The sequence below is a fragment of the Lissotriton helveticus genome, chromosome 1_2 (assembly GCF_964261635.1).
Source record: "Lissotriton helveticus chromosome 1_2, aLisHel1.1, whole genome shotgun sequence".
Classification (NCBI taxonomy): Eukaryota; Metazoa; Chordata; class Amphibia; order Caudata; family Salamandridae; genus Lissotriton; species Lissotriton helveticus.
In genome coordinates, this window is record NC_136058.1 from 41,596,901 (window position 1) to 41,623,375 (window position 26,475).

Sequence of the window (26,475 nt, forward strand, 5' to 3'; positions counted from 1 at the left end):
TGGCATGGAGTGGAGTGGGGTAGAGTAGACTGGATTAGATTTTAGTGGGGGTAGACAGGGGTAGAGGGTAGAGTAGAATGTAGTAGATTGGATAGTGTGCAGTGGGGTAGATTGGGGTAGGGTTGAGTGGGTATAAATGGGTAAATTGTAGAGGGGCAGATTGGAGTAAAATGGCGTAGACTGGAGTGGATACATATGGATTGCAGTCATCTTACCACCTTTTTGGAGGACTCGAATTTGCTGGACATCTCGCAACATGGCTTTCGAAGAGCCCACAGCACTGAATCTGCCCTTACTATGGTGAATAATAACATCCGCTCGAAGGTCGACAAGGGCCATACCACTCTCCTGGTCCTATTCGACCTTACGGCAGCCTTCGACACCCTGTCTCCCTCGGTCCTGGTTTCCAGGCTCTGGGAGATATGTGTTGGAGGCTCAGCCCTTAGTCTCTTAGCCTCCTTTCTCCATCAAAGGGAACAGAGAGTGAAGCTGGGTGATTTTATGTCCCCTTCCAAACCAGTGCAGTGTGGGGTCCCCCAGGGATCTTCTTTAAGTCCCACCCTTTTTAATATCTACATGGCCCCACTTGCCAGGGTAGTGAGATCTTATGGGTTTGAGGTATTGTCGTATGCCGCCGACACACAAATCATGGTCTCCCTCACTCAGTCTGTGAATGACTCTGCCCTCAATTTTAGAACTTGCAAGGAGGCAGTATCCCGCTGGATGATCCAGAACTTCTTAAAACTTAACGGAGAAAGTGGGGCCAAATGTAGCAGAGTGAGGTAGATTGGGGTTGATGGTAGCAGAATAGATTGGATTGGGGTAGATTGAAGTGAGGCAGAGTCCAGTGGAGTAGAATAGAGTGTGGTAGAGTCCATTGGGGTCGATTGGTAGATTGGGGTGGGGTAGGGTGCGTTAGAGTGGAGTGGGATAGACTGGTGTGAAGTGGAGTAGATTGGAGTGGATTGGGGTAAACTGGAGTGAGGGTAGATTTAAGTGGGGGAGATTGGGGTAGAGTGAAGTGAGGTACATTGGGGTTGATTGAATTAGAATGGGAAGACTGGTGAAGATTAGGTGGACTTGGGTAGAGCGGGTGGGGTAGATTGGAGTGGGATGCACTAAACTGGTGTCGAGTGGGGTGAATTGGGTAGATTGGGGTATGGTAGATTAAAATGGAGTGTGTTAGATTATGGTAGATTGGAGTGGGCTGGATTGGGTAGATTGGAGCATAGTGGGGTAGATTGGAGAAGAGGGAGTACATTGGTGTAAATTGTAGTAGAGTGGAGTGGAGTAGACTGGTGTAGAGTAGAGTAGATTGGTAGATTAGTATGGGGTAGTTTTGGGTATAGTGGAGAGGAGCAGATTGGATTGAGGTGGTGTGGGGTGGGGTAGATTGTGGTAGATTGAAGTGGGAAATATTGTGGAAAATTGGAGTATTATAGATTGGATTGGAGTAGGATGGATTGGAGTACAGATTGGAGTGCAGTGGGGGAGATTGGAGTGGGGTGATTGGTGTGGAGTGAGGTATATTAGACTGGGTTAGATGGGGTGAATTGGAGTAGATTAGAGTGGGATGTGTTGGGATAAATCGGAGTGGAGTAGATTGGGGTGGGGTGGTGTAGATTGGGTGGAGTAGATTGGTGTAGATTGTCATGAAGTGTAAAGGCGTACAGTGGAGTGGATTAAGGTAGATCGGATTGGAGTGGGATAGATTGTAGTGGAGGGGGTAAGTTGTGTGGAGAGGAAGGGCATAGAGTGGAGAGGTGTAGAGTGGAGGGGGTAGAGTACAGTGGCTTTGGGTAAAGTGGCATGTTGAGGGATGGGGTTGGATTGGAGTGGCTAAAGTGGAGTGGTGTGGCATGGCATAGAGTGTCTTAGAGTGCATGGGTGTAGAGTGGAGTTGCATGTCAAAGGAGTGGAGTAATTTACGGTGCTCACAGGAGGTTTTAATTAATTCTTTTGAGGACGTTCCTTAGTCAGAAATGAACGGTATCTTGGTTGAATTGGAAGCTTCCAAATTAACTTTGAACCAAGAAAATGTAAGCGTGCAAGAGTATTTTGGAAACTACAGAAAAGATAAACAAACCAGACTGTTAGAACTAGCAATTGTTAGTTGCAGTTATAAATCAGACATGTCCCTGAAAGACAAACCTTGCTTTACAAGGAAAGAGGTGCTATTTTGAAAAAAAAATGAAAGAAAATGTGATTTTTAAACAGGACTCTGAGTCTAGATTTGAAGAGGAACAGCAATGTGCTTTTGAATCTGCAAAAGACATTATGCAATGTGTTTTAAACATATGGGCAATACAGAAAGGAGACATTGAATTACATGTGACAGTTCAGGAGCAGTGTGCCATTTTGAGTATGTGCAAAAAACAAGGAAAGAAGAGTGTGCTTTTAGACTGAAACGTTTTCAAATTCTGGGGAATGTTTTGCTTGCACTGTGACAGATACAGGGCAAATACAGTTGATTTTGAGTTGTGCTTTGATAGATACAAGACAGACACTGTGAATTTTGATTTATGTTCTGACAGACACTATGCAGACACAATTATCTGTTTGTTTTTGTTCTGTGACAAATAGGACAGATACAGATATGTTTGTGCTTTTGGACACAGATAGACTTTGGGCAGATGACAATAGGACATAATGTTATTTTGACTTTTGAATTTTCTCAAATGCAATGGCGAGATGCAAACAGTCGTTGCAGGTCCCAATAGAAAGTCTAGGGGTGGTATTTGAGATGCTTGAGACACAGGAATCCCCAGGGAAGTGACACATTTTACTGCAAAGCGCAGCTACTTTGTATCATGTAGATGCTCATGGTCCTATACATTCACTAGACAGAAGCTGTTATTCCCTTACAGATGAAAAGGCTAAAATATTGGAGACAGAGGTGGTAACACATGATTCTGATTTGGTGTGCATGACTAAGTGAGAGCACCAAGGAGAGAAAGACCCAACTAACAAGTGGGCAGAGAATGAAGGGATGCATATTCCACTAGACTTACCTAGAACTGGGATTCCTATGTGTCAGTATGCACATTGCAGACCAGTCCCACGGAAGGAGAAGGGCCAGTTGAAGAAAGGAAAATTACCAGAGCAAATAGAGCACATGGACTGCCTTGGATTCATGCCAAATGATTGCATATAAATATATATCTTTATTTACATTTGAATGTGGTTCATTTGGCATCTGGGAAAACCTTTCTGTTAGAGAGCATTGCGTAAATAAAACCCCAATCCTTATTTTAAAAAGAGGGTCTTTACATTTTGTAAAGTGGAACCCTTTCTAGGCGTTGTTGTGTTTTATGTCTCCTGCTCCGCCGTGTTTGAGCTACCGTGTGGAATCGGAATTTGTAGAACTCTTTATTATCTGAAATGTGGAGCTAGATAGATATATTGGAGTAGGGTAGACTGGAGTGGTGTAGAGTAGAATGGGGTGGGGTGGAGTACACTGAGGTAGAGTGGGATTAAGTAAATTGCAGTGGGGTAGGTTGGAGTGGAATGGGGTAGATTAGGGTAGAGTGGAGTGGGGTAGATTGGAGTGGGGTAGATTGGGTGGATTGGATTAGGGTATATTGGAATGGGATAGATTAGGGTGGAGTAGAGTGGGATAGATTGGAGTGGACTAGAGTGGGGTGGATTGGAGTGGGGTAGAGTGGATTGGGATAGAGTGCTTTGGGGTAGAGTGGGGTGGAGTAGATTTGGGTGGGTAGGCTAGATTGGAGTGGAGTTGGGTAGACTGGTGTAGAGTGGCATGGACTGGAGTGGATTGGGGCAGACTGGACAGGGGGTAGATTAGAGTGGGATAGATGGGGTAGAGTGGTGTGGAGTACATTGGATTGGAGTGGGGTAGATTGGCAAAGAGGGAAGCTGGGTGGATTAGGGTAGATTAAAGTGGGATGAATTTGACAGACTGGAGGTAGAGTATGATCCAGCGGTTCAACAACAACAGATACTCCACTACCATATACTCACCTGGGCCCATATTTTCACAAGTAGTCAAAAAACGCTGGGGTCAAGTTTATAATTTTCCACAGTTTTTTTACGATTAGTTATTTAACATTCCTAACTAACCTTTCACTGATCAAAAAATTCTTTGCTCTGGTCGATGGACCATTAGTTGAACTAGTTGATGTTGAAAATGACATAAGCTAAGTCTTCTTTTAATCACCTAAATAACCACAGACTGGGTAAAGTTTTAAATCTTTATTTATATTTCAAACGCATGTGGACCATCTCAAATACACAGTGCAGTCACCATCATTCTTAGGAGAAAAAAAGTAATTAAATCATCAAAACATATATCTGGACTCATGCAGTGATCAATGCTAAGACAGGGAGAGGACAGAGAGAAAAGAACATCCGCAAATAGCGTTAAAATATAATTACCAAGAATGGTGTGAAGACCAACCCCCTGGCCAAAGGGCTGGTGAAGGTTCCCTGGAATAGATCAGGTGACAAAGACTTCAGAACAGGATAGATGACCTCTCTAGAATACCTACTATTGCGTAGCACCCCTCTCTGACACTCTCTTCCTCTCTTCCTCCTCGAGATTTTTCTGCGATCTTCTTATCTAACCCAATTAAAATAGGATTCGGATTTTCATCAGCATCTCTCCCAGCATCAGCATCTCCCGCTACACAGGCAGCATCCCAAACTCTGCATTTGGCAAATCTCCTTCTGACTAACTAACTAAAGCTATCTCAATTATAACTTTCGTTCTTCATGTACCAGCCACTAAAGTTCCAATATCGTAAAAATATGTATTCTAATTGGGCAGGCAAAGGGGAAGGTCATCGCACCATGTTTACATGTCAGTTAAACCATTGTTCGCAAATCCATCCCCTTAATTTTTATTTAACATTTTATTCGCATCCACTACATGCATTCAATTCCAAACATTACTGACACTACGATGAATGGAACAGCTCATTGCTGAACTCTGCACCATCCGTTTCCAGGGTAGGACACTGGCTACCTTGGCATCCATTCAACCTCTTAAGTCATCATTCTGGGTTAACTTTCACTGGTTATACATGAGAGGACCAAAAACGCACTAGGGATAAAGTCAGCAAGACAGATGTTACTTTAAAAAGCAAGTCTCTTTTCTACGAGCCCCTGCTCATCAATACCCTCTCTGATGTAATTTTGAGCCATCACAAAATTACCCATCCCAACCAGATGCCAACTTTAGCACATCTCAATTTCTGTTCCTTCTATTTCTTTCTCAATTTCATCTTTGGTTTCTAAATCTTTCATCTTTTTATATATTCTTCCTTTCATTTCCTCCATTTGTATCTCCTCATATGCACTCTTTTTTTTCTTTTCTTTCCTTTTCTATTCACTTCATATTTTCCATTTCCTTTGTTTCTGCAATATTTGCACCAAATCATTATTGTTAGAACTATTATTGTTATACCAACTATTGGAGGAATTATTTGACCTAAAATACTTTTTCCTAAGTCAGAAAACCAAGTCTCTATTGAAGAGATACTCTTGGTTAGTCTTTCACATACACTGTCAACCTCCAGTGGTTTCAATTCTTCTTGAAGTTTTGCAATATTCTTAATATACCCTCTAATTTTCTTACTTTTGTCAGGAATGTAAGTGCAACAATCTTGAACTATCATCATTCTACAAACTCCACCCTCTTTTGCTAATAAAATATCAAGCGCAAGTCGATTTTGTAAAACCATAGACCTAATTGCAACCATTTCTGTATTTATCATCCAGAAACCCCCAGCAGTATCATCGGGACAAGATCAACTACTGTTGACAATTTACAAATTCTATGTGAATTCAGAATGACTTCCACTGAAGGTATCAATGCACCAAATAGATCACCTACTATTTCTGAAAAAACTAGTTCTCTTTCTCCATGTTAGTTCATTAGTGTTTTCATTGCTTCCAGTGATTCTTTTTACAAGGTAAATTTTCGGAAATACTATTCCAAAGTAGCAGCTTCAACACCACCGTGCAGGCTACTAATAGTAAACATTATTCCCACACATGTAGTAAACCCCAGGAAATACTGGATCAGTTTCCCCTTTTAGTCACCAACCTTCCAAAATTAGGAAGTTATGTTCACATTCACTGGAACCAATAAAAACGTTAAAATAATCTGTCTTTAGCCTATGGAGGCAGGTTTTCTCCTTCCCTCAACTAAATTCAAAAATACTTCCTCTTCTTCACGTAATATACATTTTAAATTATTCTTGTGTGCCTTGACTATATCTGCTGATTTCATCATTAAGAAAAACTCAACCATAAACTGTGCATCTTGACTACTAAGTACTGGACTCATATTCTTTCGTATAGGAAGCTCTGAAAATACTACATCTTGTATAGGAAGCTCTGAAAATACTACATCTAAGTTCGAATAATAATACTGAAGTTTTCCCGTTGCAAAAAACAGACTTGCTATAACACCACATGATATACCATATGTTAAAGGCACATGGTGATATGTAAATCCCTCTGATACTCACGTTGGTAATTTCATACAGACATAACAATCACTAATCTCCAATGTATCCATATTGAAATAACAATTTTGTAAAAACATTTAAAGATGTGTCATTATCTGATACTGTGTGATGAAAATCTGTCTCATCCGTTGCTTCTAATTCTACTCTTTCTCCTTTTATTGTCGCTTTCTTCTCTTTAGTAACTGTATCATTCTTTTTACTTGTTATCATCAAATAAGGCACAGCCACTTTTAAAAATAACCATACTGCAATCCCTAATACAATGCTACATATGTAAGCTCTACAACATCTTTGTGTTAAACTCTATTTTATGCCATTTTAGTCTGAGAAGATAATTTTTCCTCTTTCTTTCTTTACTTGGAAATTCACTCTTATTTTTAAGGTGGTCTCAATTTTCTTTAATCAATCTGTGTAGCATCTACTTCTTCTGATTCCTTACTTAATTCTAAATTCTCAAATTCTTGTAATATTACATAGGTCCACTCAGGGGCCTTGTATTTATTGTTCAAAATTCGCAGTCTTGGGCTTCTTCGTGTGGCTTTCACAGTTGACGCGGCTTAGACTGAGTTTTACTAGTGACCTCATTTACTTGCTATGGTCTTTTGTTTGTTTCTCACAGATAGTATCTCAAACTCTTCACTCCACCTGGCCAGTTATCACCTTTTCTGACCCTTTTAACCTGTACTGCACTTACACCCTCTTCGTCCTTTTCTAGAGTTCTTTTATTTTCAGTATGTCTAGGCACAATTTGTTCTTGTTCTGGATCACTCTCTACCTGTTCCTGTTCAGGTCTTATTATTGTTATTTCATCCGCCTGAACTTGTTCTTCTTCCTCTATCTGGTCCTGTTTGGGTCTTATCTCAAATTGTTGTTCTTCTTCTGCCTGAACTAGTTCTTCTTCACCTAACTGGTCCTGTTCAGGTCTTACTACAACTTGCTCTTCTGCTGCCTGAATGTGTTCTTCTTTTCCTGGCTGTCCCTGCTCAGGTCTTTGAATAGTTCTGTTTGACTTTGCCTGAGTATATTCTTCTTTCCCAGTCTGGTTTTGCTCAGGGTCTCAGGTAGCTTTGTTCACTTCTTCCTGAGCGTGTTCTTCTACATCTATCGATCCTCACTACTTTCCTGTCTCTCTAATCTGGGTCTTCTTCTTTTCTGAATAACAACTTCAGGTATATCAACCACTGGCATCCAACCCTCCTGACTTATGCTCGGTTGTTCCTCGTCTATCGCTTCAGAATCTATCACTCAAGATTCTTCGACTTCACAACCTTCAGCTGTTACAACTGGTTTATTCAGTTGCTGTCCTTCTTCAGGATGGCCTGAAACTCTTCTGGTATGAATCGCATTAATCCAATTGGGTAAACCTGCACACTTCACTGTTGTGGTAGTGACCAGTAGGACTTGACGTGTTTTATCCCACCTGAGTGCTAGGCACAACTTTCCGGCTTGTTTCTTCACTACCACCCAGTCTCCAGGATTCAAATCATGCGCCTGTGTTGGCTGCCTGGCAAATGCGTCTTCTCCAACCTGGTGAGAGACAGAACACACTAGGTCACCCAATCCTTTGCAATAGTCTAATACCAAGTCAACAGTTATATTCATCAATTTATGACCAGGGAAAAATGCTTGTCTCATTGCCCTTTCCATGAGTATCTCATGTGGACTCAATCCTGTTTTTCTGTCAGGAATACTTCGGAGTCCCAACAACACAGGAGGAAATACATATGGTCATTTCAATGACATGAATGCAAACACCTTCCCTAACCTTGACTTGATTGTGCCATTTAGTTGCTCAACCGCTCCAGAAGCCTCTGGACGGTATGCACAGTGCAGTTTCTGTTCAATATTCAATGCTTCACAGATTAATTGAATTTTTTTTTTTTTTAAATGAGGTCCTCTATCTGATTCCAAAGTGACTGGGAAACTGAAACGAAGAATCAACTCCCTCAACAGTAATTTAGCAACTTTGAGACTGTCATTTCTCCTAGTGGATATGCCTCCACCCATCGTGAAAACAAACACACTATGACAAGGATGTACTTCATTCCGTTGCTTGGGTGCAACTCTATAAAGTCAAGCTGCAATCTCGTGAATGGTCCTTCTGCCTTTTCAATTTTTCCCTAACTGACCACGTCTTTCTGCCTGGATTCTGCTGCTGACAAATCAAACACCTTTGGCAAAGGCTCTCTGCAACTACCCTGAACTTCGGATTGTACCAATTCTGTCTGAATAGTCTAATCAATGGCGTCCCTACCAACATGTGTCCCCATGATACTTTCTTGTCATTTGAGAGAGTAAGCAGTCTGGAATGACTGGTCTGCCATCGGTTTATACCCATATATCATCTTCAGGTTTTCTTTCACATCCTATCTTTATCCAAATTTCCTTTTCATTTACCTCAACTTCATCCTGCAATTGTCTAACCTCATTCAATGTTTCTAGAGCTGAGAAAAACATAAGTTGGCAGCTGATTTCACTTCTTTCAACTTTTCTGTTAAGTGCCATGTTATTTCTTGCACAATATTGAGCAATTTGGTCAGCATATCTGTTACCTGCAGCCGCACAGTCAGTTCCTGACTGGTGAGCGGCAAACTTGACCACTGCTATTTCCTTTGGCAATTGTATTGTTTCCAACAATTCTTTAAAATGTTTGCCATTTCTTATAGGAGAACCTGAAGAAGTCAGAAATCCCCTCTGCATCCAGAGCTGGCCAAAATCGTGCACAACTCTGCAACCATATTGACTGTCCGGGAATATGGGTATCCTCCAATTTTTCCCCAATTTTGCATGCCTTTGTTAAGGCCACCAATTTGACAACTTGTGCAGATTTGACACCTGGAAACAGGATGCTTTATGACCACTGATATTTTGCACACAGCGTAAGCTGCACTGAGTCCTCCTTTCTCTGCTCGCATGCATGACCCATCTACAAAAAGTTCTTGATCTGATTCTTTCAAGGGCACTTCTTTTATATCGGGATGGGGCTTGGTACACATCTCAGTTACATCCAGACAATCATGATCCACTTCATATTTCCCTTCTTCACAACGTGGGTCTGGCAATAATGTGGCAGGATTCATTATTGTACATCTTATTACAGTCACATTTTCCACTCCCAGAATCACTCTTTCATACTTGAGTTCTTGTTAAAAGAATCTCTACTGAATGTGGGACGTAAACTTTGACTGGATGTCCCATCACATTCGATTCTCTTCGCTCCAGACTCATAGTAGCAGCTACTGCTTTTAAGCAGCCGGGTAATGCTGAAGCCATAGGATCCAGAGTAGCAGATAAATATGCTACTGGATGTCGGCTTAATCCATGCCTTTGAGTCAAAACTGAAAGTGCACAACCTACTCTCTCACAACAGAACAGTGCAAATTCTTTCATGTAGTCCGGCATGCCTAAGGCAGGGGCCTCACAGACAATTTTGTCATTTCACAAATGCTTCCACACACTCTTCATTCCAGACAATCAGATCTTTTTATCTTTTCTGGCACAATTGAATCAATGGTTTTACCAGCAGGAAAAACCCAACTATCCACTGCCTACAGTACCCTACTTCTCCAAGAAACATTCTCATCTCCTTTTGTGTCTGGGGTAGTTGCATTGCTTGATTATTTTTATTCTTTCTGGGGTCACTTTTCTAACTCCTCTTTCTATTTTATGCCCTAATTATCTAGCTTCTTGTTGACAGAACTGCAATTTTTCTGGGGACACCTTGTGTCCTCCTTCAGCGAAATGGTTCAGTAATGCAATGGTATCAGTGGCACAATCTTCTTGTGATTTTGATGCCACCAATAGGTCATCAATGTACTGAATCAGAACTGAATGTCTGGGCATGACCAATGTTTCTATACACGTTTTCAGTATTTAAAAAAAAAAATCAAGGAGCTTTCTGTATACCCTTGAGGAACTCAGCACCATGCCAAGACACGGTCTTCAAACCTAAAGGCGAACAAATACCGGCTGTCTGATGGCAAAGGAATAGAAAAAAAGGCTTGGCACAAATCAATTACTGTAAACCAGCCTGCATTCCAGGGTATCTGATAAAGGATCACTGCTGGATTTGGCACTACTAGGCAACAAGGCACTACAATTTTGTTGATCTTTCTTAAATCCTGTACTATCCTGTATCTTCCACTAGGCTTTGTAAGTCCCATTATGAGCGAATTACAAGGACTACTCATTATTTCTTTTAAAATGCCTTGTTTAATCATCCGATCACTTTCTGGAGCAACTCCTGCTTTCACTTCTGTACTCATTTTAGACTGTTGTGTGTTTGGATAAACTGCACCTTCCTTCACTGTCACTTTCACCGGATTTACATTTGACATTAGCCCAATATCTTTTCCTGTAAAATTCCACACTTCTCAATTCACTTTTATTCTCAGCTTTTCTGGTAATTAATTTTCAGTCATCACAGAATACATCTCATCTACTTCAGTGCCTTGCTTAGCAAGCATCATTTTATATACAATGTCTTCATCAGGGGTTTGCAAAGCAACACCTTCTGGTGTACAATAGATCATGCAATTAATGTTGCACAATAGATCTCTTCCCAACATTTACTGGACTGGAATCGCAAACTACAAACCGATGCATGTCTTTAAAATTTCCAATATGTACCTCCATTGGTTTAGTGATCGGGGTTTTACCTGTTGATTCGACAGTCCTACAACTTGGATGGTTTCTCCCGAGAGGGGTAGGTTTGGGATGTCTCCTGTTCTCACAGTAGACCAGGTAGCACCAGTATTGAATAGAAAGTGATATTACTACCTTCCACTTTCCCGTCAATAAATGGACCTGACTGATCTACCGGCAAGGATGCGCTAAGCACACACTCCTCTTCCTTACCCCTCAGGCACCGTCATTGCGCAAAGTCCATCTCGCCATCATCATACTATAAAAAATATGGCGTAACCACAGAATTTTTCTTATCACTTTCTCCCTGAAATCCGGTATTCGCACTGTGTCTTTGAGGGTTCACAAAGTTTGGCATAGGAGCTGGTGGCCCCTGATACTGTGGAGTAACTACCTGCTGCAGCTGATTCATAACCACTTCCTTCTACATCTGTGGATTTAAATTTTGATTTGGCCCATTATTATTCTGAATATTCTTACACTCGTTCTTCCAATGTCCAAGCTTTCCGCCCGCATGACAAGGAAACGTCTTATTTACCACCTTCGCCACTTGGTCATTATGACTTTGCTCTTTCACCTGATTATCAGTCTGTATATTTATTTTATTTTCCTGCTGTTCTGCCAATTTTACTTGTGCCCATATCATTTTCTCTTTTAACTTCCTACACCTTGCATCAATGTCATCTCCGCAATATTTGGCATACTTCAAAATCTCATCAATCGTTTTGCTTTGCCAGCACAACATGTGCTGCTGAATCATCTGACTGATCTCCGGTTTCAGACCATACACAAACCGATACACAAAATGTCCCATATCCTCTAACAACAATGTTCTCAAATCACCTATACTGCTTAAACACACTTGCAGTAACCGCTCATAATATGCATGTACAGACTCATTTGGCTCTTGAGTTGTTCTATCTATCTTTACCCAATCTGTTTCTTTCTGAGGGATTTTCCCTTTCAGGAAAGTAATTACTTGGTGATATTTCTTCATCAACTCCTCTGAAGGTGCTCCTGTTTTCAAGTCTCTGGCATACTCCTCAATTGGCCAATCAACTGTGATCTTACACTCCGTCCATAAGTCAGCAGGTACTACAATATCAAATAAACCATCCAGACCCTTCAACAGAACCTTTGAAACCTTCACAAATCTTTCAACCTGTTTGTATTATTTAACTGGCTTCTCTCTCAACCTAGGGAAATCGTTTGTAAATTACAAAATGTCCTCTCTGCTCCATGGAACATGAACATATCCACCACCAGGAACCTCCCGCATGCAACACATTTTCGCTGCTTTTTCTGATTCTTTAGTAAGAATGCAGATGAGGCTTCCTTTGCTTGTGCTTCCTCCTTTTTCCTTGTTTACCTAGTCCTCCACTTGTCAATGTCTCCCCACTTATGTAAAATGTTGATTAACCCTTTTATCTGTAATCTTTTACCAGACACATTTTCTGGTTATGCTCTTATATGTAAACAACAACTCTTCATCATTGTAAAGGTTCAACCTTTCTATTCCCACGTTTCCAGCTATCATCTCTTCCAATTCCACTTTCCATATCTAAGATCTTTGGTGTTGAGCTTTGTTTTTCTATTCCCTGTGCCCACCTCTCTAAATCTTCTGGAGTGACCGCTGTTGAGCTTCTAGTTCCTAAAGGTACCATAGACCCTCTTTCTTTCGAATTTCCGGATGTGGCTCTTTTTGGGATTTCAATTAAGGGTTCTCTTATTGGAAGGTCCATTAATGGAATGACTGAATCGCACTCACTGGCCCGATCATCAGATATTATTATTTCTTTTCTGAGATTACTTAAAAGGAGTTATTACAGCTTGAGGTTTTGGGCAACTTAGTTTATCTCCATATAACGGGATAACAGGACCTATAGTCACTGGTATTGTCGAAGCTTCAGTATTTAAATTCAATTGACTGATTTTCTGTACTACTTCTTCCCAAGTTTTACTTAAGGCTTCTTACCCTATTAACTGATGTATCATGTAAAATCTGAGGAATTAAGGGTGTTCCCATTACTGGTGCACTTAGGGTGACTCTACTGGGTCCTTCTTGGTACAGAGGAGGATTTTTAGTTAAAATGTCTTCCAACAATTCGTCATCTGATTCACCATATCCTGACACATTCATGTGTTTTTTGTCTTTCCCTTACACTTGCTTCCAGACTGTTCCTGAGTCATTAACACTGGATATAAACCTTCTGATACCATAGTTCTTCTCCATTGTTTCATCTGACCTTCGTGTGACTCACGCAAATATCTAGGAAAAAATCCTCTGTATGTCTTACCACCTCTGCATGTCTCTCGTTCAAATGAATCCGTCTCCCATTCTTCTAAAGCCTCATACTGATTTAACCTAGGTCTTGGTTCCAAATCATTCATTCTCATCCTCAAATTCTGAAGAACTCTCCCATTAAACATACCTTATTCTGGGAAAGCCAGAACTCCATCACCTTTTGTATATTCCATCCAATTCTCCAAACATACACAACTATGATATCCTCTTTCCATCATCATAAAGGAAGCAGGCATCTTGAGCGGCGGAATTGGAATTCCCTCTCTAGTCAACACCGGCTTATCTTTCTTAAAGAAATTCTTAATTTTCTTTATTAACAAAATTTTTCTCTTTTCTCAATACATTCTATATGAGCGATATATGAAAGAATACTCCGCAAACCCTTGAACTCTGCTACCAGCACGACTCACACGAGCAGTCAAATCAGAATCCAACATACAATTCTCTTTCGGCCAATCCTGATGCTGCTTCTATCAATTAACCGATCAGGCTTAGGCTCACGCTCGTGGTCCGACCATGCCAGGCAGCCTTTTGTGACGTCAGTAATACTCCTCACTACTGACCCCTCCTTTACAATCTGCTTCTGTCTCACGCCCGCTCTTTCAACCAATCCCAGCACGGCTCTCTGTGATGTTAGCACAACTCCGGCAACTGACCCTCCCTTCACAAGGTCATAGGAAAACGTATTTCTTTACTTTTCTTTAAAATAAAATCCGTTAGTAACAACATAAAAACATTCGCTGCTCTGTCTGTTCCACTAAACAAAGGATAGATTTCCGACTTATTCTGGAGTCTCGGATTTGATCCTCTTCTGATGCGAGTAAAAACCTCTGTTTACCCTTCATTCAAGCTCGGGAGAACCTCTTACTCTTTCAGTGTTACCCCTACTGGGGAATAAGCCCAAAGTGTCACCAGCGAACCCTCTGCTGTCACTCACACGCTGCTTTTAAACGAAATAGTCCCTAGTTTAATACTGCCAGCCCTACGTAGCTTCTCAGTATTATTCCAACAGACGAGTAACCTCACTGCAGTGTGGCTTCTGTCACCACCCGCTATTCATTTCCCTGGGATTTCCGGACAACATAAAACAAGTTGCTAACTCTTTTGTTAAACATAAATCAATAATCAATAATCAATATTTATCACCAAACTAATCAATAATAACCATAACTCTGCTACCAGAAAAATGATCCAACAGTTCAACAACAACAGATACTCCACTAACATATACTCACCTGGGCCCATAAATTAACAAGTAGTCAAAAACCCCTGGGGTCAAGTTTATAATTTTTCACTGTTTCTTTTAAGATTAGTTATTTAATATTCCTAACTAACCTTTCACTGATCAAAAAGTTCTTTCCTCTGGTCGATGGACCATTAGTTGAACTAATTGATGGTGAAAATGGCATAAGTTAACTTTTCTTTTAATCAACGTAAATAACCACAGACTCGGGAAAGTTTTAAATCTTTATCTAAATTTCAAACACATGTGAACCATCTCAAATAAACAGTGCAGTCACCATCATTCTTCGGAGAGAAAATTCAATTAAACATATATCTGGACTCATGCAATGATCAATGCTTAGAAAGGGAGAGGACAGAGAGAAAAGAACATCTGCAAATAGCGTGAAAATATAATTCCTAAGAATGGTGTGAAGACCAACCCCCTGGCCAAAGGGCTGGTAAGGGTCCCCCGGGATAGATCAGGCGTCAAAGACTTTTGGACAGGATTCCGGACAGGATAGATGAATACCAATGATTGCGTAGCACCCCTCTCTGACACTCTCTTCCTCTTCGAGATGCTTCCGCTATTTTCTCATCTAACCCAATTAAATTAGGATAGAAGGTTCTGCATTTGATTCTTCATCAGCATCTCACAGCATCTCTCCAAGCATTAGCATATTCCGCTACACAGACAGCATCCCGAACTCTGCTTTCGGCAAATCTCCATCTGACTAACTAGCTAAAGCCATCTCAATTATACCTTTTGTTCTTCATGTACTACCCACTAAAGTTTCACTATAGTAAAAATACGGATTCTAATGGGACAGACAAGGGGGAAGATCATCACGCCATGCTTACATGTCAGTTAAACTATTGTTCGCAAACCCATCCCCTTAATTTTTTGTCAAAATTGTATTCCCATCCACTACATGTATTCAATTTGAAACGTTAATGACATTACGATGAAGGGAGCGTCTCATTACTGATCTCTGCACCATCCGTTTCCAGGGTAGGACACTGGCGACCTTGATATCCATTCAACCTCTTAAGTCATCATTCTGGGTTAACTTTCAGTGGTCATGTGCAGTAGTCATGTGACTCAGCTTACTTCAGTTATACGTGAGAGGCCAAATACGCATTAGTGATGAAGTCAGAAAGACAGATGTTACTTAAATGCTTTCACTGTATACCCCCACTTCTACCCTATCCAAGTTTATTTATTAGACTTATCCCCACGTTAGCTTTAGTAAACACCACTTGATGTAGTTTAAGCAAGCAGATGCCATGCACGCAAGTCTGCAAAACTCCATTTTAGTACCTTCTGCTCATGTGCAATAATTTCCCTCCAAGCAATAGCTCGTCATACTGCGTAGATGCAGTTGACACATGCACAGTAAAGATTTCCCAATTTAAAGCAGTTTTAGTCCTTCGTTCATGTTATTCTTGTTAGCAAACACATAAGCAAGCTTCATTAACCCGCGTATTCATGTGGTGAGCATTAGTTTACACAAAACAATTGTAATAACTTGTTAGTGAGTTAAAGGAGCGGATTGCTTCCGAGCAAGTCTCTTTCTATGAGTCTTTGCTCCATCAAGTAGACTGGAAAAGAGTGGGGTAGATTGTGGCAGCTTAGAGTGGGGTGGATTGGGGTAGATTGGAGTGGAGTGGGGCAGATTTGAGTGGAGTGGAATTTATTGGGATAGATTGAAGTGTAATGGGGTGGAGGGCAGTGGGGTAGAGTGGACTAGAGTAGATTGGAGTGGATTGGGGTAGATTCGGCTAGAATGAAGTGTAGTGGGGCAGATTGGAATGGAGTAGATTGGGGTAGATTAGAGTGGGATAGATTGGAGTTGGGTAGTTTGGAGAGGGGTTGCATGGAGTGGGGTAGAATGAAGTGGGGTGGAGTGCAGTGGGATAGAGTGGGATGGGATAATTTTGAGTTGGGATAGGACAGATTGGAGCGGAGTTAGGGAGATTGGAATGGAGAGGGGTAGGTTGGAGTGGGCTAAGTAAGGGAGGAATGGAGTAGATTGTGGTAGATTGGAGTGAAGTGGAGTACATTGGAATGGGGTAGATTAGGTGGATTGGATTAGGATAGATTGGAATTGAATATGGTAGATTAGGGTAGATTGGAGTGGAATAGGGCAGATTGGAGTGGAGTATATTGGGGTAAATTGGAGTGGGATATGTTGGAGCAGGGTAGGTTGGAGTGGGATGGAGTGGATTAGGGTAGAATGCAGTGGGGTAGAGTGCAGTGGGGTACAGTGGGGTGGAATACAAATTTGGGTGGGGTAGGGTAAATTGGTGTGCAGTGGGGAAGATTGGAACGGAGTGGGGTAGATTGGAGTGGGATAAATTAGGATGGGGTGGGGTGGGGTAGATTGAAGTGGAAGGGAGTGGGGTAGATTTGATTATGGTAGAATGGAATTAAGTGGAGTAGATTAGGGCAGATTGGAGTGTAGTGGCGTATACTGAAGTAGAGTAGGTTGGGGTAAATTGGAAGGGATAGATTGGAGTAGGGTAGATTAGAGTGGGGTAGAATGGAGTGGGGTAGAATGGAGTGGGGTAGAATAGAGTTGGGTAGAGTGCAGTGGTGTAGACTGCAGTGGGGTAGAGTGGGGAGGGGTAGATTTGGATGGGGTAGGGTAGATTGGAGTGAGGGTGGGGTAGATTGTTGTGGAGTGGTGAAGATTGGAGTGAATCAGGATCGACTCAAGATGGGGTAGATTGGTATGCAGTAGATTGAAGTGCAGTGGGATGGATTGGCTAGATTGTGGTAGAGTTGACTGAAAGGGAGTGGGGTAGATTGTGGTAGATTGGAGTGAGGGGGATTGGGGTATATTGGAGTGGAGTGGGGTAGAATGGAGCAGAGTGGGGTAGAATGGAGCAGAGTGGGGTAAGTGGAGTAGAGAGGAGGGGCATATAGTGGAGGGTAATAGAATGGAGGTGGATAGGGTGGAGCGGCATAGATTAGAGTGGCAAGTTGTAGAGTGGTGTAGATTGGAGTGGCGTAGAGTGGAGTGGAGCGAAGTAGAGTGGAGTGGCGTGACATAGAGTGTCTTAATGTGGAGGGGCATAGAGTGGAGTTGTATGTCATAGAGTGAAGTGGGGTGGCGTTGAGTGGAGTAGAGTGTTGTACAGTGGAGTAGTGTGAAGTGGAGTGGCATAATGTGCAGTATGCATGGTGCGGTAGTGCACTGCAATTATAGACAACACGTTTTCAATTGAAACAACCATTATATTTGCACAGATTATTCGTTGAAATGTCATCACTTAGTGTATTGATGTGTTTTGTTCATATTCAAATATTTGTTTCCGCCGCACTTCAGAATTGCAGAGAAAAATGTGCTTCATTTGTACTTTCATAATTCAACTAATATCCAAAATATCAGCAAGGTTAAGTTTGTTGTATTCTATGAAGAATAACCCCCAACAGCCTCTCTTCTCACATGGGTACCCAGCAGGATTGTCACATAAATTCTGTCTCTTTGAAGTCAGTGAAAGAAAAGTAGACTCAAGCTCTCTCGGAAGACAGAACTTGACATTTGGCCTCTGTTTCTGAATGAACAATAAATGTGACAAGATAAGAACAAGATGTAAAGGGTTGTTTACAAAAAGTGAGCAAGATAGAAGGATACAGTAAACAAGAGATACTCCACTGGAGGGACAAACTCAAGCTGGACAGCCTAAATCACATAAAGCCAGAAAATAGAGAGTAAGCAAGTGTGAGTTACAAATAGCAACGCCAATAGTAAGCAATGGGCAAAATGCATTCCCAGGGAAGTTTTCAGAATGGCCACAAGAAGTCATTAGGAAACAGGCAGCTACTCTATCTGGTAGGCTTTGACCTGAAAAGACTTTTGGAAAACACTAGTAGTTAATTGATCTTTGTGCACTTTCTGTGCTATGAGAGGGACATAAAACAAAGCCTAGATACTGAAGGGTCAGGTTTTATTTTATTTTGTCTCCTTTGTTGCAATGGCACAACCCCCTCTGCAAAGATCAAATTATCCATTTCATGCCTTTGGACATAACTAGTTTAAACAAAAGGGACAATGTTATGAGGAGCAGTAACCTGACAGCATTGAAACTCATATTGTAGAGATCCTCCATTGAGAATGTCTTCAAAGGGGGTAAGAACAAGTCTTCAGTGATTCATGCACATCCTGAGAAGTATCTAACTGTGAAGTGTATTCTATGGGAACCTACCAAGGTTATGTTCTTCCCTTTAACCAACATTACACTTGAGGAGGACCTACCTGTAAAGTGTATTCTGCATACACCTACCTGTGATTAGTTCATTGCATAATTGGTGCCACCCCTTTTACTCAAGCAAAAGGAACAAATGATGGACGGAATGCTGAACAATTCAAACATTACCCTCAGTCACAAATATCTTAGTTTAATCGATCGTTCTTTTGCTCACCACGCCACTAAGTTGAAAGAAATGGCACCTAGCAGTGAAGACTATCCTGCATGTACCTACTTTATTACCTTGTGATAATGCTTGTCTCCCATATCACTAAGCTGTACCCGAACAGTATCTACCAATGAACTGGCCCTGTCATGTACCTACTATTAAACTGTACCTCAAATGATAAGTTCCCTCCCTCTGTGCTATTTCTGATTAGGACCCTCCTCTGCACTGTACACTATGGGCCCAATTAATGAAGGTACTTATGTTCAGTAAAGTCACAAGTCCAGAGTTTTGGCACTTTTTGGGGAGTCTCCCCACTCAGGGCACAACTCCGCATTGCAGTTCTGAGTGCGGAGATTCTGTTCCAAGTATGGAGACTCCGCACTCATACCTTTACTGCACATAAGAACCTTTGTAAAAATGGTCCTATGTGGGCCTAACATTCAAAAGTACCCATGCCCCACAACACCGCAAACCTCATTCTGCACTTTATTTCTCTTCAGGCGCCATGCTACACCTTAGCTAACCATATTAAATTCCCGATTGGAACCCTGCTCCTTCACGCAGCAGTTCTCCTCATGCCTCTCCAAAAACAAGCCATTACTCACTACTCTCAACGCTTTTCATAGCTGAAGTTTTTAAAACAGCCACTCAGATCTACTCTCTTTTCCTCTCTGCCTGCAATTGGACAACATACACAACTTCCACGTACTCTTCCTAGTATCAGCCAATACTGGATGACATGGGTCCTCCTCCCAGGTGGACCTGAGTTGCCAATAATTCCTTTTTAGCAAAAAAAACTTTGCTCCTCCCCATCTCTCAGGAGGTGCACAAGAAAGATTATCTATGGAGAAGACATATTTTTTCTCCACACAAGGCAAACCCTAATATCAATCCAATGCTGGGGAACAGCTGGTCTGATACATTTTATGGCTGGTCCCCATAAAGGCCTGAAGCTAAAGTTTTGAAAAAGCTTGCAAACAACTTTTGGTGCCCATACAACCACAGGAATATACTTCCAAGGCTCCCAGGTACTCAGGGAGTGCATGTAGAGGCTCTCAGGGTGTCGAGATGAGGACAACAGCAAAGTCCAATCCAGGCACAGTTGCAGGTTTTACACTGCGGTAGTCAATCTACAATGATAGGTCTAAAGACAGGTTTTCCTTCATCTAATTTATCAATGGCACAATAAGTGCTGCAGTCAACTGATGGCATTTAACTTTCATAATATGGGTGTATTTCCACACCATATACTAGTGATTCCCAATCTGTGTGCCGTGGCTCCCTGGTGCGCCATCACACTTAGCCAGGGGAGCTGCGTACCAAGCACTTTAATGCATTTAATGATGAAGGGTTTGTTGGCTTCAGTTAAACAAATTAGACTTAAATGCATGATGTTGATGATTTGTAAGTGACATGCCTAAAGCTGGAAACATAGTACTTACTTGATGGCATGTCGAGGTAGATGACCTCCATATTTGTTATGCTATGTTATGTTAGAAACACTTATATACCGCAGCGACTCACCCGGAGGCATCTCGGCGCTTACTTAGTGTTATGAGACAATGGGAAGCAGGGAGGAAGATTATATGTCTAAAAGAGGAACGCTTTTAGCTGCTTCCTGAATATGTTATAGGAGGAGCATGCACGCAGGGCGAGGGGGAGAGAGTTCCAGTAGCAAGGGGCAAGGAAAGAGAAGGCCCTGCCTCCGGTGCGACTGAGACGAATCCTGGGGACTTTTAGAAGGGCCAGGGAGTTAGATCTGAGCGCCCTGTTAGAGGTCAGTTTAATCAGTTTATCCCGCAGGTAATCAGGACCTTTGCCTCTGAGCGAATTATAGGTTAGACAGCAAACCTTGACTTGGGAGCGTTTTCATATTGACAGCCAATGAAGTTCTCTCAATAAAGGGTTTGAGGGTGAACCAGCAGGGCGGTTCAGGATCATTCTTGCTGCCGTATTTTGAATGACCTGTAGTTTGGCTAGCTGTGTACTTCCGACTTCGGCCAGGAGAGAATTTTCGTAGTCGAGGCGACTGGTCACCATGGCCTGGACCAGGATTCTGCGATGTTTAATGGGTAGGTAAGGTATAATCTTTCATAGAAGATGGAGACTGTGATAGCATAAGCTAATGACAGCAGAGATATGCTCCTTCATCGTTAAGGAATGGTCCAGAATTATTCCCAAACTCTTCACTGATTGTTTTGGTACAGGGGCCAAACCAAGCTGGGATGGCCCCCAGTCATCGGTCCAAAAGTTAGATGCTTTCCCCATAAGCATTACCTCCGTCTTACTTGGGCTCAATTGGAGGCAGTTCTCAGGCTACTGTCCTTCGGGGAGGTGGGAGGGGGGGGTACAAATGTATGAAAATTTTCAATAAAAAAAAAAAAAAGGAGGCAGTTCTCAGGCTATCAGTTTGAGACTGCGACCATGCCCGCCGCAAAGCAGGCTTTCTCTGAGTCTATGTTAGGGCCTATCGTAAACATGAACTGGATCCCCACATTCCAGCACTCTCAAAGTGAGCAGAAGATGCCTGATTTATTTTGTTAGACTTGTAGATAGTTTTGTCTTTTCCAAATGCATTTCACACCAATGAAAGTTATCAGGAAAGTAAAGTTGTCCTGTCGCACAAACACACTAATGGTTATTAAGTATTGACATGTGTATTTGAACCATAGGTACTTCCAGTACACATTTCGTCCAGTGCACACACATTTTCAGACAGGCTTGCTCTCTCCATGCGCACAGTGAAGTAAAACACCATATACAGCATAATGCTAACATTTGGTTTCAAGAAAAAGGGAGCTAAAAAAAACCTGAGGGATTTATTTGGCTTGCATTGAATTGGAAGCAATTTTAGGGAGAAAACTGCTAAAATAAAGCTGCATTTGGTTTAAAAGATCGTGAGTCACCCTGCTGAGACACGTGTGTTGGCACATATGACATGGGTAGAAATGGAAGTGCATGTAAATATTCTTCAAGCACAGACATACTTTGGCATGGGAGCCTACATGTATAGGGATGCTGTCTAGTACTGAAAGTAGCTGAAACAAAGTTTGCGAAGGTTCTCTAAAAAAGGCATGAGCAAAAAAGTGTAACTAGGAATATTTTATTAGAGGCAACGCCTTAGTAATACAAAACACCCTGTGTTTATGATTATAATACTTTCATCAGCTTCATCCCGAGGCCAGGCTTACATCCCCCACCCTAAAAAATTTGCATAGTGGCGAGTCGCGGTCAACGGCCAATAGGTCAAGGGAGCCGTCAGTCGAAAAAGTTTGGGAACAACTGCCATACACCACGGCCATATAAAACAGCTAAATAAGCCAATCAGGGATTAGCCGATTTCTACATGTCAAAGGTTGGAGCACATACACTGGATACTAGGCAGCACTGCCCTAATGTGCAGAGTCTAAAATCCAGCAATAGGATTTAGCAAAAAATGGGGATGACCAGGCAAAAACGGGGCATTTTCTTATACCGTATTATTATTCCCCAAAGTGAAAACCAAGAACACCCCTTCAGCACTTGGCTTTTCAAGTACCAATGGAAGAACAGTTCATGGCTTCTTCAGGAATGTGATGTGGGTTGGAAACTCAGTAATGCACATATTAATACTCAATAAATAATTTCCCAGTTAGTGCCTTACCTTTTAAAAGAAAATGTTATTTGACACACAGTTGTAAATATATACAAACAAATACACATAGGAAAACAATATACTAAGCAGTGGTCATGTTCTGGATTTGAAGACCAATTTATAATGTCTGCAAAAGGAGTCCTCACAGATAACTAGTGTGCAGCTTCTATCCTGGGCTTTCATTACAGAGGGAAACTAACCCCTTAAGCCTAACCTGTTTCTGGTACATATGAGGTACCCAACGACACACTGCATGTGTGCATTACAAGTAAACTAGAACCAGAAAAAGGTCTTAGAATAAGGTACTGATTATAGCAATTATCTTTACACAAATATAAATTAGTCTGCAGATTTTGTCACTAATATTTCATAATTCAAAAAGAAAGCCTACAGCCTAAACAAACCTATTCACAAGGGCTGGGAATCTTCTGTCCAAACCTAACAATTCTTGAATGTATTATATATTTCTGGGTGGATTAGCAAAGTCTTGCCCTCAAGAGATAAATCATAATTGCATCCAGGCTCAATATTAGTTGCCAGAGAGCTGAATGTTCCTCAGGACTCTTGAATTGTTTACCAGTGGCCTTTAAAACTTTGCTGACACCGTAGCGACAGGTGTTCTTTTCCCTAGTGCCTGGACAAATGTTATGCCATGTCAGGCAGCTCCAGCAGGTACCCCCTGCTCCTGAGCATCTGCCTTTTTTTGTGTGGAAGATATAACGGGGCACATGTTCTCCATGCACTGATGGGTGTCTAGAACTGGTCACTGACCTTCTTGTGGCCATCCTGAGTGATTGATATTAAAACATTTTCCACAAGTACTACACCATTTTCCATATAACTTGGAACGCTTTGCTCTGCAGAGCAGCCTTTCTCTTAGAAGTCACTCTAAATGGTCAAAGTTATTTATCTTTCTTGAATAGCTCTGATCATCTTTTCTAGAGAGCATCCTCCTGCAGCAGCACACATTCAGAACTAATTCCACAGCTGGTTTGGGCTTTTCACTCAAAGCAGATGCATCCCTTGCACGCTCCGTAGTTATCATGCAGCGAAGCTGAGAACTACATAAGACAGGCTCTCTTCTAGTTTCTGCTGTCAAGCAATCCTCTTTGTCCACCTGCTACTTCCATATTCTCCAGAGAGTCTATACTAGGGTTCCTATTCAGGTTGTCCCCACATGGATGGAAACCAACAATTAAGAATCCTGGCTTTGTAGCTGAAGTATGTCTTGTTAGCACTGCGGACTGGCAGATTGGCTTTGGATGCTGCTCAGTAATTGCCGTCCTTATGCAAATGTAGTTGCAGATTCTGGGACTCCATCTTTGGAGTTGGTCTCAGCTCTAAACTGGCCACACTAAAGTCTTTGTCACTCATATTCAGAAAAAGAGGGGGTGAAGCTGGGTGGTCCCTGACAAGGGAATCAGAGACTTGGGGCCAGATCTAGCACTTGGTGAACAGAGTATTGTACACAAAGGTGGCAGAGTACCCTGTTGTCCCACCCTATTGAGGTTCATGTTTCTGAAAGAAGTGCCCCCATTGGCTCTGCCATCAGAAGCCCTACATTGTTGATACAACAGAATTGGAGGCGGCGATGCAAAGTACATCAGATAGGCTACCGTATTTAGAGACAATGATTTGATGCATTTCCTTTCTGTTCAGGACTGCCAAGGTAACCCTTGCGATCCAGAACAGAACAAATAGAAAAATGACCTCCACACCCTAAGAAAATTCTTCCAGGGTGTCAGTGTCATCAATTTGTTTGCTTTTAAAAAACAAACTCATAGAATGGCAGTTTGTTTTTGGAAAACACAAACGTTTGGCGAGCAGTCACCTGGCACATGGAGGCCATTCATTAAACTTTCAGAGCCTTCAGAAGAGCATCAGTGGCACAGAGATCGAAACAGAGCCAACAATAAACCCTTTAAATATGACAGGTAGTATAGGGTAGAGAAGGGAATGCCTCTGTCATTCTTACCAACGGAGGGCCAACCGCCACCATTTAAGTCAGGCGTAGAGACGCAAAAGAAAGAGAGAAAGTCTTCCAAACCAACTACTACACAAAACTGTCTGCTGTAACAAATCTATGGAAGAATAAATCAGGAGGAGGTCACAAAATGTTCCTACACTTTTAATGGCCACTTCTCTCTCTCCTGTCTTTCAATGGAGTGTCATCCCCTTCAAAAAGGCTTCAGAAGTGATCCAACAAACTACATTACTGCATGGAAGGATCTTTTTATCCACCATCTTGCTTACCATACAACACGAGGGATCCAAGACTGATTTCTGTTCCCATAAAATAAAGCACAATAGACACACTTCATGATCACCCTAATCCACATAAAATAATACATTCTGTATGCATTTTTCCTGTGAACTACACAGAGCCATTACTCTACCTCCACTATGGATTACAGATAATAATTTAATTTTAAACATATTTAGAAAGCTTTCACCATTTTAGCGGCTTATAAAACAGTAAATGTCAAAATACAATTGGTAAAAAGTGGAAAATGTAAGTGATTATGTAGAGCCTGTCAAGTATGTATCATCTGTGGTTACTCTAGCATTGCTGAACTGTACATTCAATTGTTAATTAGGTAGTTCAGTATCCTTTTAAGAAGTGTTGAGCCCAAACAAGTCTACTCACCTACTGGGGGCATAATATATACGTGCCCCGGGGTGCAACAGGTGTTTGTGGCCACTTTGTATGTCCCTGGGGTACTTTGGTATAACAGGAGGGTCCGTAGACACTTGTGTGGCCCCTTCTGTTATACCAATAGCACTGGCACACATAAAGCATCATCGCAATCTTCAGAAGGCGTTCCCTCATTTGCTTGGGGGTGTGCCCCATACTAATGAGGGAATTCCTTTGCCTCAGTGCCATATTACAAATGCGAGCGCAAAGGCAAAGAAGCTCACAAGAGGTGCACTAAAAGGTGGCGCACTGTCAGTGTGCCCCCTGATGACAGCCCTCTGGTAGGGAAAGGACTCCCATGGACCTCCAGACATCCCTCTGCAGGCGGGTGCAGTGAAGCAGGTGGGTACAGTCACTCACTGGACCTGCCTGCAAGGCATCTCTATTCTCCTTCAAAGCCGAGGCGGGTTGCCGCCAGCACTGTGAAAACACAGAGCGGCTTCAAAGCAGCCGCTACGTTTTTCACATGAATGTGCTGCCCTGGGGGGAAGCGCGGGTTCGCAGATGCCCTGGGGGCAGTGAATTCATCTTAATACGGTGTATTTTCCTTCATGGCACGGGGCATACTTTTTAAAAGGTGCACTCAGCACATTGAAGAAAAATGCACTGCATGTATATTACGGCCCCTGGTAGGCAACTCTTCCTTAATTTTGTGATCTACGTGATCTAATTGTTAGTCACATTGCAAAATGCCCATCCAAAGGTGTTGGAATCTGGGTTGTTTGTAGAAGAGGGTGTGAGCCATTCTAAAGCAGCAGTCACAATTCTTGTCAGAGTGAACCACAAAAAGTCAATAAATTCACCTGTGATTAAACCTCTTGTAGATTGACACAAAAGCAGTCAGGCTTAATTAAGAGGCAAGTTGTAAAGTATTTATGCAGCACTCAAACAGCAATAAAATGAATACACAACACAAAAACCATCATACACCTATTAGAAAAATTAAGTAAAATGTGGGGAGAGGAGTTGGCCTAATGGCTAGGGCGCTTGACCTCGGACCTGGGGATCTGGGTTTGAGTCTCGGTAACGACGCCAAAAACCTCTTGTGATTCTGGGCAA

General features: G+C 41.9%; 1 protein-coding gene across 2 annotated transcripts in view; it reads right to left on the bottom strand.

The window, feature by feature from the left end:
* The window catches only part of TNNI3K (TNNI3 interacting kinase), a 2,668,544-nt gene that overhangs the window by 2,489,509 nt on the left and 152,560 nt on the right, over positions 1-26,475 (bottom strand). The gene's annotated exons all lie outside the window — the stretch shown is intronic.